Here is a 12,916-nt window from a genome sequence, read left to right as displayed (position 1 = left end):
GATCCACAATAATTTTAGAGGGGACACGGGCTACAACATTCAATGTGGCCATATGTTCCCTTATTTTGCCAGACATTCTCTCTAAATACTATGAAATATGAAATTGCTTGCCTTGACACCTTGTCAAGGTAAATATTCCTTGAGCTCTTTAATATCACTGCTTGACCTGCTGCGTGTTTAGATGTCATGATTCACTGAGGCTTTTCACCATCCACACCGGGATCACAAACTGTCGGTCTGGTCAAGTTTTTACCCCTCACTGGGCTACCTTGATTATTTCTGATATAAACTGTATCGCAGCATTTTAGTATGCAACATTTTGGACATAGATACCTTGATGAAAAATGGCTTATTCTAGAAATGACTCAAACAGAGAGCCAAAATGTGGCAGCCTAAAAATGCTTTTTGTGATTTTAATATTAATAAAATGTATACAGGTACACTGCCTTACATGTGTAAATCATTGTTGTTATCTGTTTTCTTTGAACTGAAATGTAGCAACCTAATCTCAGGCTGGAGGGATTAAGGGGAAAAAAAACTCCTAGAACCAAAAAGATTTTTGTCAACTAATTAACACTCTCATCTTGAATCTTAAATAAAGCGCTTAACATCAAAGCTGCACAATTTTACACTTTACCACACAGGAATTATCTCCTCACTGGTGTGAAATGCCATTAACACAAATGCTTTGGATACCGTAAAACAAGAGAACAAGGCTTTTGCATAATGGTTGTCATGTTGAAGTCATGTCTGTAAATGCAACTGTTTAATCTTTGGATAAAACTAAATTATGTCCACATGCAATATATAGTGGTAATGATGGGGGGAATAACTAACCATGCCATCATATACCATTAAAGACAATTTCATTAGGTTCAGTAATATTAATGTGCGACGGGAATGTGAAAAGAAATATGGAAAGAATGTATAGATGATTGTAGACAAATTATTTTACAATTCTTTTCCTATAGTTTGGTTTGGCTATGTTGTATTTCATTGTTTGGTGTTAGGTGGGCATTAGGGATGAAAAAAATACTTATTTGAGGGAAACAAACAGATAACCTCAAAGCATAGTGTACTGTGAGTTAGATGGTAAATGTTGAGAATGCATCTTTGCTGAAGCCTAAAGAGCTGACGACAACCAAATGGTGAATCAAAAATGCCCATTAATTACTACTAAAAAGGTAATTTCAGGCAGTGATGTATTGAGGAGCCGAAAGTAGATTTATCTCAGTTTTTGTTACGGCAAAATTTGGCACAAAAACATGAACACGGGCGGCATCTGCGATCCACAGAGTAGAGCCGATATTAGTGCTACTGATGACGTACTACTCAGAGGCAACAAACAATAAAAGACAAACAAAGCAACTTCATCTTTCTTTCAAGCGTGTAGTCATCATATGCCACTTGCCACACAATTCGAAGAAAACGCCAATAAGCCAGAATCTTCATGGTCGACCACTTCTTCTGATTCCTGATGACGCATGCTACTCAGATAGTTTCCTGAATTGGATGCAAGTACTCTACTACCGTGGCCGATACAGCAAACTGTCGCATCTAATAACACCTTTTGCATCGAACAACAATCTAAATGTGTCTACGACAAAAATGAATGAAGGTGAGAAACATGGAACAACCAATACTGTATACCATAGGCCTCAAAAGTTGCAGTCAGGGCCTTTAAGGCACTGTGCAATGGTATCCCATTTCCTGACCATTTTTTTCTGTTCATGGCTACAGAACTGTGCCCCAGAACCAGGCACCAATGTGTCTTGCTCCCTGGCACCTCAGCAGGCTGGATGTAATGCCAGCGTGGGGGGGTCTAACTAGAACCCAAACAAAGATCAGAAAACTTTCCTCCGACTTACAGCGGGTGCTACATTTTCATGAAAATTCATTTATTCAACTTTAATAGCTATTAATATAGTTTTCACGGGTGATTTTGAATAGTTGATAATTGCTCTCAGCTCTCACAGAAGCAATATCTGCCTGTACTGCAGATCATGAAAGATATACCAAAGCACTGTGCTGTTGCTAAGTCCTTGTTTTATGCAACAAGAGCGTGTTGGCAGAACAACATCGGCGGCAGCCAAAACCTTCTATGCCTGTCTACATTGATGGTTCCATTAGTCGTCCAGCTGAGCAGCCGTGTGGATTAAACTGGTCACTGTGAGGCACAGTTCTGCAGCCATGAACGGAAAAAAAGAAATGGTCAGGAAATGGGATACCATTGCACAGTGTCTTAAAGGCCCTGAATGCAACTTTTTCAAGTAATCCGATTGCAAGAAAAGTACAATAATCATTTTACAGACCTTTTTGTGAAAATAGGTCAAACAGAGGTTACTTGTCATGTTACAGAAACATGTGTCTGAAATGAATAAGGCAATTACAGTGTGAAATTTTTACTCACTATAATGATTTTACACAATATGGCTAACGGTGGTTGAACTTCCGAAGCAAACTAAACTGACAGTAATCAGATTATGTACTCATAATCTGCACTCACTTAGTACTCACTTGGAAAAATATTCTCAGATTTGCTGCCAGGAAGACGTAAAGCTTGCTCAAATGCGTTCTCTTGAATGAACCAGCGTAACTATCGTGCATGTGTATAATTTTACATTTCTTTAGAGATGTCTCCAAATGTATCCAAAATTGTCAGTCAGTCGATGTTTTAGCAACCTCCTCCAATAAATTGTGTGGACGTATTTTGTTATGCGGTGACCTTAAAAATAAATAAATAAACAAAACATAAAACCCAGCAGGGGTATTGTTTGTTTGGTCACGGTTTTGTGAGGGAGAGGTCAGCAGACTCCGCTTCTGTTTTCATTGATGGCATTTCATATTTGAAAAATGAGGCCTGTCACTAAATGTCATCTTACCGCCTCTTTGTCATCCCATCACTCTTTTCACATCTTGTCACATTGAAACTCAGTCTGTGACATGAGCAAACTGTTAGCTTCCTTCCAGGCAAGCTAGTCAGCTTTATTAATATTTATAGAATAACAGCTTAAGGCCAGGCCCCTTGAGAGCTATCACTCCACTTTGCTGCCTAACACTTGCAAAATATATTGACAACTGGCTTTCAGCTTTCGCCGGCACCTGAAAACTTCCCTATGCAGGTGTGGAGCAGGTTTCAAACGTATGCTAGTTTTCTGCAGGAACAAAAAAAAAAAGACTTTTGCGCCCATTGGGTTTCCCATGACTTGCACAACTAGGGAAACGGATGTCTTTTTTTTTTTAAAAAGACTTCAAAAGGATACTTAAAAACACCTGGGACCCAAAATTCTCGTTACCAAATACATTCAAAAAAGAGGCACAATCACGATGTCACGTAATGAATGTCACCGGGTGTCTGGTTGGATTTAAAAAGAGAGAGAAAAAAAAAATTGGCAGCAATCTGATATCTCAGAGTAAAGCTAGCCAGTTTGAGCTAGTTTTCAGTCAAAACTTTGGCCCAGGACCTATACTGTACAAAAAGAAACTTCTCATGTCTCTCATCCCTTGTCAAACAAACTATTCTAAACCCGACCCTTGACGTGAAGTGACATGCACATGGACATAATCAAAGGGGGATAGTTTCCTTCCTGCGACGGTATCTGATTGCTCGGATTAGTGAGACACACAGTCTACAGACCGCAAAATTATTTCATCACTCTTTTGGCCAAATAAATGTTTCCAGAGCCATCGTGACGGCCACAGGAAGACTACACTATCCCATAATGTCATGGTTACTGTAGCATGTCCGCCAAGCGTACTTTGGTTGTCAAATCAACTTTTTAGCCTTGCCGGCTACAAAAGTATCATACAGTTTTTCTTTTACTAGTGTTCTGTCCAACTGAGCTTGTACACTTGTCGATTCCTTAAATGTCTAAGGGTTCAGGTGGCAGCGGGCAGTAAACCCCTGGTGTTGAAGAGGGCAGCAGCTAATTTATCCTATGGACATCCATGAGCTGATTTAACGTACTTTCAAGCAGCATCTCCCAATGACACGGAAAAAAAATATCTGTGTGGTCGTCTTACTGGGTAAGAGGGAAAAAAAGAAAAAATGAACCCCCCAAAAATAATCTCTTTAATCATGGCTAAATACATATATCCTTTGAAATAGTTCTGTAACTCATTATCTTTCACTACGATTTCAGAAGCATATAAAATTACTTGCAAGGAATTTGCAAGATGAGGTACTAACAGACGCTGACAGGAAGCTGGTACCAGTCTTATAATAAAACAACTCTGATCTGGAAATGTTTTAATGTCTTAAGTGGGAGGTTAATCACTGAGGAGTATGATAAGCTTCTAAATATCCTGCACCTTCCCTCTAATGTAGCCCTAATTTGTATCCTTTAAAGACACCTGCCATAGCAATCACATCTTAAACTCGCAGCAACAAATTAGCATGAGTTCTGACAGGAATTCAGCACTGAAGTCAAGCACTGTGAAGTTAAACCTTAAATCTGGTCTGTAATACTGCAGAGTAAAATTTTAATAGGCCTCCCCCAGTCATGCCTGAAATAAACCACACAGGAATATTTTCATGATGCCTACTGCAGAAAGCCTCGTTCTCAAGTGCAATCTAGTATCCAAGAGATTCATTTGTAATGCTAAGAACCAAGTACATCCATGGTTAATAATTTATTATTATTGTAAAAAAACTGCATGTTATCTGTCCACCCATTGTAACCACTGGCACAACCAATAAATGGCTTCCAGATTAAATGGGGCCAGTTAAATTACCGTATCAAGTTTTAAATAACAAAAGACGTATAACCTGATGATTACCCAAACATTCCTGACTTTCTTTTTTTGGCATCAAACACAGCTACACAGCGAAAAAAAAGTTGAAACGATCAGTCAAAGAACTTTCTTTTTTATCGAGGGGGGTTACTTGCTATATCAGAAAAGCAACAGATCAGATTTCTTGTACCATAGACTTCTGAAACTTCATTGTTCAGCACAGACATGGATATCGGCCATGTTTGATCCACACGAGACTCCTTCGAGACACAGCTATGAACTTGGGCTTACAACATCAGGCTTACAACATAAGACCGGCCAACATAAGTATTTTGAGTACAAAACATGAATGCGGCATCCCATTTCAAAATGAGTGCGTGTTCTACCATATCAGATTGTTCTTTAGAGCTGCAAGCAACCCAGATCCAACAAATCTTCGATTTTTCAAGTAAAACCACAGCAGCAACTACTCCCTCAAAGATGCAAAAGAAAACCAAAAACAAAAAAAAAACCAGCTGATAAAATCCCATGTTCATGTTTCGGGCTACCAGTATGCACAGTACTTCTGAAAACAAAGACATTACGGCTGTTTATTCAACCTACCACTCACTGCTGTGGGAAAATGCCACATTAACAAATCAGTATCAGATCAGCAGATATCAATTTTTATGAGCTGCCACCTCTCCTCTAAAAAAATCCTCACACTGTTTTAGATACAAATAAGGTCCTGACAGTGCTGTAGCCATATCATCAACTCAAAACATTACACAGCTATATTGACTGCAGCCTAACAGTACAGTATATGTTGATTTTCCGACTGTAAGTCACTGGGGTTTAATTACCTGCAAATTAACTGCCGTTTCACTATCTTGCATAAGATTATCCTGGTCATGATGAAATGCCACTGGGGAGGCTGTTGTGACGGGGGCGTTCGAAGATGCAGAAAATATAATATACCACTTTGTTAGTCTGATAGCTGCAAGGAATGTGATGCCTGTCAGCTAAATCACCCTCATAATGTGACCTTGAAACACTGTCTGGACATCTTATTATCCACGGCGCTTTTTTTTTTCTCCTAGTTCAACATGAGCTGAAGTTCAGGCATTAATTTACTAGCATTTGTATCTCGCTGTCCATAGCTGGAGCGGGCTACAGCACATACACAGCAACATGAGTGGGGCAATTTGCTGCAGTGCATTTAAACTCTGGCGGTGGCAAACACATTGACTTAACAGTCGGACAGGGCGAGCCTGTGAGCAGTAGTTGGGAGCAGTTTGAAACGGTCAGCCTCAATTTCGCTCCATCAGTGGAGAGTTTTTATTGCATGATGGACAATCAGACATAAAGATCTGTTAGTTCAGCAACTACAACTCTGTTCTATTAGAGAAAACTGTCTGATGACTTTGACATTTAGTTTTTGAAGCTTTTTTTTGTCTTTTGTTTTTCAGTTTTTATCTTTGTTAACTTTATTTTCTGCCACAAGCCTCCATTGTATTCGCACATTTGAGCAAAATCTGCAAAGATCAAAAAATGTTTTCAGTTAGTCAGCCACACTGGTGTAATTCTGATCTAGCTAGCCTTGTGGACATTTGATTTATGTCTCTGTGGTACATAAACTATGACTACCTCCTGTGACACCTTTGTAGCAATGCACAGAAGCAACATTGTGGTAAACAAACATAAGTGGATTAGACCCAGCACACTGTTTAATATATGCTACTTTGAATAGATCATACCATCAAAGCCACAAGCTGGCGTTGCATCTAGCTATAAATGGAGGTTGAGTGATGGAGGAGTGGTCCTTCAGAAAGCTTCAAACATCGCTTTTCTACGTTACTTGACGTAAAGGAAAAAGGCGGACCCACGCTACGAGGGCAGCGCCGCACCCCTGACATTTTACAGCACACACATGCCGGGGTTTGTGTGACGGCGTACGCTTCCCACCATGCTACACTGTCGCTGTGCTGTACTAAAAGGCTGGACTATCAGCCACAACTCGCCACCGTCAGCCCCTGGCGACAGGAGCATTTTCTGTAAATTGAAGAAGCAACGGAGTGTTTTCTAGAGAAAAGCTGCTGACGTTAGACCCATGACCTGTGTCTCACAGTGTCCGACGTAACACTAGATTCAGGCTCTGATGAGGATTCTGTGTCGACTTAGAAAAATAATTCCATTTAAAAGTTATGTAAAATCCAAAGATTTAAAAAAAAAAAAAGTTGTCCATTGGACCTTATTCAAGTTTTGACAGCCCACTTCCTGTACATTTACAAACAGTAACTTTGATGGTTGGAAAAAAGGAGTATCTGTGCATTTGTGAAGTATGGCAACTCATTTTCAGGGGGGGGGGGTTGCAATCACATTTTGTGCTGTGCTACGGTCAGTAACAATCTCTCCGACTGTCACGACTGACATTCTTCAACAAGGACAATCCAGAACTTCCATCATGGAAAGCATCAGATCAGGTCCTAGTGTTCAGGAAACACTCTTGAATGCACTTGGCTGGTAGCAGTATCATCTGAGGACATGGGAATATGCAAAGGGAACAGTTTTTTGCACCGCTAAGTGCACCTGGTCCTGTAAAATGGCCTCATATTATTACAACCATGCAAGGCACCCATCAGATCTAATGACCCTCCCGAGATGGCTGCGCATCCTGCTACTACTCCAGAACAATGTTTAAAGTATGTGAACGAGACTGTTGGTCTAAGGCATACTCATGCTTTCTACGCATGTTTATTTCCTCTAAGGTTCGAAAAAGAATCGAAAATGACCACAAAAAAAAAAAAAACCCTCGTTTTGGCTGCTCAAATGTAAAAGATCTTACATCCTGTACACCAGGAAATACACTGTGTTTGTATTTTCGCAGCCCTGTTGAAAGTACCAGCCTTGTGAATTTAAAGATTAAGTTTTTTTTAAGACTCTGGAGATTTCTGGTGGTTCATGTAGCCAGTGGAGAGAGAGAACCAGTTGTAGCCAATGAAAAAGTTATATTTCTTGTACCACTTCTGAATTTTTTTTTTTCCCCTTTATAAATGAAATCAAGCGTTTGGAGCAAAAACATCCTTTCATCCCTCAGACAAAATAAAATGCAGGTCTGGCAACTGGTGAGAAATTTTACTGCAAAAAAGTATATAAAATTGGCTCTTCTGTGTCCCATACACGAAGGACTGTTTGCATTATTTATGTCAGCGATGAAGGATTAATGCATGAGGTGGGAATTCAAAAAAGGGCCATCACTGTAGACATGCTCCCGCCTCAACTACAGCCCAGCCCACTCTGAGGATGATCTTTCTGCTCTGTGAAATATTCCAAAGCCATCCGAAATTATGTGAGGAGGATAGCAGATTTTAAGCAAAACTTGAACAGTCTAATGCTCTGCAACAGCACTGGCCAGACAAGAGTGCATCAAAGTAGAGTATGTGAGGATAATGAGTACCACACCTGCAGACTGTCATTAGCTTCCGTAGAAACGAGAGTCATCTTAAAAATTGCTACATGCGTACTACGAAATGTCGGATACAAAGGGGAGTCTGTTGCCGTGTGCCCAGGAGGAGAAACACTACCCTGTGTCTGGGGGCTCAAGTGCATAAATTCAACCCCAACCTCGCTCCTCAAGTACTTTGTTTGAGTGATTCTGACTTTCAGAGCACCAAACAGCTGTGAGATTCCAGTTCCTTGAAAAATGGATCTGGTAGTTTTAGAGGAAACAGCAGAAACTGCAATGCTCCAGGATAACAGAATGTGCAAGACACGTACAACATATCCACCCAAATTGAGTTAATGTTTAATGCTGTTAATAAGGGGGCTAATCCCTCATTAAGATGCAAAAAAAAGAAAAAACAATCAAGTCTTGGCTTTATTTGGGGTCTCAAAATATCTAGATGGGAGATCAAATGTTTCTTTGTTCTTGTCATATCTCCTTTCAATTAAAAAAAGAAAACTGTATGTGAAGCCTAATAAAAAAAAGACGAAATTGAACATTTCCTTGTAAAGAGGGAATTAAGATTTCTCTTTGTTTACTCAATGATATGTGCCCTAATGCATAGAAGTCAGCATAACAGTCTTATAGCATGAATACTTCAAAGTTAAGTTCTTGTGTTATGTTTATTTTAACACCAAGGCAAAATCGACTAGGGACTGCTCTGCATTGTAATGTTCAGGCTCTTTAGTTATTTAAAACGTCCTTAGCTTTTTAAATGTCTTTTTAGATGCTTGTCATTTTAACTTTTCTTGATTCACCATCTCACAACAAACCCCTGAAGCTTTACCGCCTCAACCAAACAATATACCGTAATTCTATTTTTTTAAACCCAGGTCAGGTCGACGACAGCAACAAAAAATAACTTTCACTTCAATTCTCTGCTTGTCCAGTTGGAGTGAATCAGCATATAAAGCACAAAATAGCGATTTCATATCCTCCTCTCTCCCCCATCTCTCCCCTCTCAACCAAACCGGTCGAGGCAGACGGCCACCCACCCGGAGTGCAATTCTGTCGGAGGCGTCTTCCTGTTAAGAGAGAGTTTTTCCTCTCCACTGTCGCCAAGTCCTCGCTCATGGTGGGAACTGTTTGGGTTTCTCTCTGTAAAATTGCAAGGTCTTGAAATTAATCTGTAACGTGCTTTGAGATCATGTATGCTATGATTTTGGCGCTATCTAAATAAAACCGAACTGAATTGAAATTGAATATGATGTTCCGGATATAAATCTGAGATTTGCAAATCAGCTGCACCGCGAACGAAAATGTTGACTGTCCACAAAGAGTAACCGCTTTGCAACAGTCAGTTGGTCACTCGGTAACACCACATGCTTTCGATTTCTGCAGTAATCACAAGTTATCACACAAAGTCTAGAGCCGTCCAGTCAACATTTGAAAAACATGAGGGGGTTGTGTGTGTGAGAGAGGGAGAGAGAGCGAGAGAGAGAGAAAGGGAAGGGGAATGAGAAGGAATGCAGCTTTCACGTCCAATAAAGTGGCGTAATTCTGACAGCTACCCATTAGCTCTATGCGTGATAAATCACAAGATGACAGACTGCAGCTCCAACTAAACACAAGGCTCCAGGTTAGAAAATTCACCTCTCCCTTTTGTTGCACTAAATGCTACTTAGCTGAAAAAGCAAGTTTGTACGGATCACAGACTGCACAGATTAACAGGAAAAGGTGATGCATAATTTATATGTCAATGTTCAACCGACACGGAGATCAATTTAGTTTCAAGGTTCTCTCCTGTGCAGAGAGGGTAAAAACCCTTCAGCTTATTATCTTTTATTTTTGATGAACATGACATCATGTTTGAGTGTCACGCTCTTCCCACTGAGTCACACGAGATGATGGTGGATGTACTCTCCACCATCCAGAGTGTCCACTTCCCTCAAATAAAGCCATTCCCCTCCCTCGATGACCGTACAGTTCTCACAACAATTATTACTTGAAATACACAATATGCCTCCGGAAAAACTCCGGAGGGAAAGAGGCATTTCATTCTTTCCTCCCTGTCATCGTTGTGCCCCCGTACACCGCCACAGTCAGTTCAAACACAGCAATCATTTATGGAATATAACAAGGTTCAACTGCAACTTACATGTCATCTTTCTTCCAGCAATCTGTCCCTTTGGAGAATAGCTGTGCGTTCAGTTCACTATGAAACAACAACAAAGGCTAAAAAAAAAAAAAGACAAGCAACAGATTTTTCATTTGTGACCACAGAGGCAGGGCTGTTTCCCCTCTTATCATGCAGAGAACTAGTGCCGAGGCTGCTTCTCAGAGCTCATCAGCACGACAAAGACAACTGGGAGAATGCAGCCTTGTTCTACAAAGGTTAACCTCGAAGGGACCTAACAACTTCAGACTTCTCATTTGAAGCCTCCGCCAAACATTTGCCATGGAAGACAGAGGGCCCCTGGATTCCCCTGGATTTAACCTCTAATATCTGAGGTCACGGATCCCGCTATGACCGATGGTGGCACTTGTGAGCTCTGCTTTATGCAACCCCCCCCCCCACCACCACCACCACCCCAACCCCGCCGACACACACACGCACAGAGTAGTTAATGGTTTGCATGTCTGCAGCATGTCCTGGGAAAAGTTGGACTACTAATGCCCCAGTATTTTTTCCTTCAATTTATAATCAATTATCAAAACATTCTCTTGGATCACATTAGGGTAATTTCTCTTTTTTGATGTCAAATACTTATCTTGAGCTGTGATGATAACACAGAGTACCAGACCGATCAATGACTTTTAACTCTCAGTTAATTAGGAGAAAATTTGATTTTTTTGGAGCCGTTTGCGAGAATTTCACGAGACTGGGTTTGACACAAAAAGAGTTCAGCACACTTCACTTTAACGTTTCACATTTTGCACAAATCTTGGTATACTTTGTTTATTACTTCATACGTTCTTCAATAATAATTTAAATCAATGTTTCTTAAGCTAAAATGTACTACTAGCATGCGTACTACTGAATCACTACACTCAGAGGTTTGTGTGTGTGTGTGTGTGTGTGTGTGTGTCTGTCTCACAACTTGCCCAATCAGAGTACAGAGCTGGTCTAAGCCGTGTGTAGGGCCCCAACAATGACTCCCAGGGGTCCTACTCACGCTTTTACTCCTCCAGTCTAAAAAGTCTGTGAACTGCAGAACATTCAAATGGAGAGGTTTCTTAATGTGGTTCACTTAATTCAGTTGGTTCAATTGTGACCCCATGTGATGATGCAATTTTTTAAGGCCTTGTTTCATAATTTTTTTTTTATCAGGACAAAATAAGTAAAGCAGCCAAATTAAACTGTGGTAAATGTTAAATTTAATTTGATGACTTTTATAACAGAACTATGGTTAGTTAACGATTTATCATTTGTTTTGATGTTGTTAAAACCACGGTAGCTATTTCATGGGAGGACATCTGTTTGGGGTTTTTTTTTTCACATTACTATTTACTATTATTAAGCTGTAGCAAAACCACAGGCTCCTCAGTTCTACCTAAGCCCTACCAAGCCTCGGTCCATTTCAAACAAGACCAGCAGAAACAGCCACAATCCACTGGGTTGGCACTGCAACCACACTACGGTATAGAGGGGCTGCTATAAAGTTGAATATGGACTCACCTGTATTTAAAAAAAAAAAGAAAGAAAGGGAAAGAAAGAAAAGGGGGCGTCCTAATGCCAACCTTAACAAATCTAAATTTCCCTTTCTACTCCTGCAGATTCGAAAAGCAGCGTTTACAGTGATGCGACTCGCAGCACATCGGGAGACAGTCACAGAGCACAAGGACAGCGCACGTATTTAGTCCTCCTCCGGCACATTCAGCAAGAAAGCAGGTCCGTCTCCGTCCTCACCCGTTATTTATCTACCTATCTCACACCGTTTAGGACGCGCTGCCGTCCGTCCCCGTGCCCGAAACCCGCTCGGAGAGCGGCGACGGTGGACTTTCCCGAGACCTCGCTGGCTATCAAAATTCGCACGGCTGCGACGTCGAGGCGGTCCGCCGACCCCGTGGGCTGCAGAAAACCGAGGAGCAGGTAGCCTCCCGTGCCGCACCATCCACGAAGCCCCCCGTCCGGGGGAAAACATGCGGGGCGAATGGGCAGGTTCACCGAGACGCATCGTATACAAACAGTGCAAATGCAAAAAATAAATAAATAAAAAATCATAATAATAATAATAATAATAATAATAACAACAAAAAAACAGCCATCCGTCTGTGGTGAAAGTGATCGCGGCTCCCTACATTAGTTCTCCGTGTACGCTCCCCTACTGCATGATGCCTGCGTGCAGTTGCGTGCTTTTTTCTGCAACACTGGTCAAAAAAAAAAAAAAAAAAAAAAAATCTCACTAACATTAACCTTACCATTCTGGAGAGACATCCAATGTGGCAGGCCTGTCCCGTTGACAATTCACTAATATAGTCTGGAATGCCCCCCCCCCAAAAAAAAGAAAAGCCCTTATGCTTCTACTTCGTCTCCTTCCTCTTCTTCCCTCCGTTTCGTTTTGATAGTACCCAGAGCAGGCGAGTGTATTTTCCACTGTGCACGACACGGTACGGTAGAGAGAGAGAGAGAGAGAGAGAGAGAGAGAGAGAGAGAAGGAAAAAAAAGGGAAAAAATCCTCCTCCTCCTCCTCCTCCGCCTCCTTCTGCTCTTCCAAGGTGCCGCCGCTGCCGCTCACGGCGCCGTCAGAGAGGCACACA

At 41.1% G+C, this 12,916-nt stretch overlaps 1 protein-coding gene across 1 annotated transcript in view; it reads right to left on the bottom strand.

The window, feature by feature from the left end:
- tenm4 (teneurin transmembrane protein 4) overlaps window positions 1–12,638 on the bottom strand; it is a 147,722-nt gene extending 135,084 nt beyond the window's left edge. Inside the window, exon 1 of the mRNA XM_040130790.1 lies at window positions 12,578–12,638. The gene's annotated coding sequence lies outside the window, so the exon portion shown is untranslated. The remainder of the gene's footprint in view (window positions 1–12,577) is intronic.
- Window positions 12,639–12,916: the final 278 nt, after the last annotated feature.

The sequence above is a fragment of the Xiphias gladius genome, chromosome 7, assembly GCF_016859285.1.
Source record: "Xiphias gladius isolate SHS-SW01 ecotype Sanya breed wild chromosome 7, ASM1685928v1, whole genome shotgun sequence".
Classification (NCBI taxonomy): domain Eukaryota; kingdom Metazoa; phylum Chordata; class Actinopteri; order Istiophoriformes; family Xiphiidae; genus Xiphias; species Xiphias gladius.
Note: the sequence above shows the minus strand (reverse complement) of the source record. Positions and strands in the feature narration are given on the sequence as shown.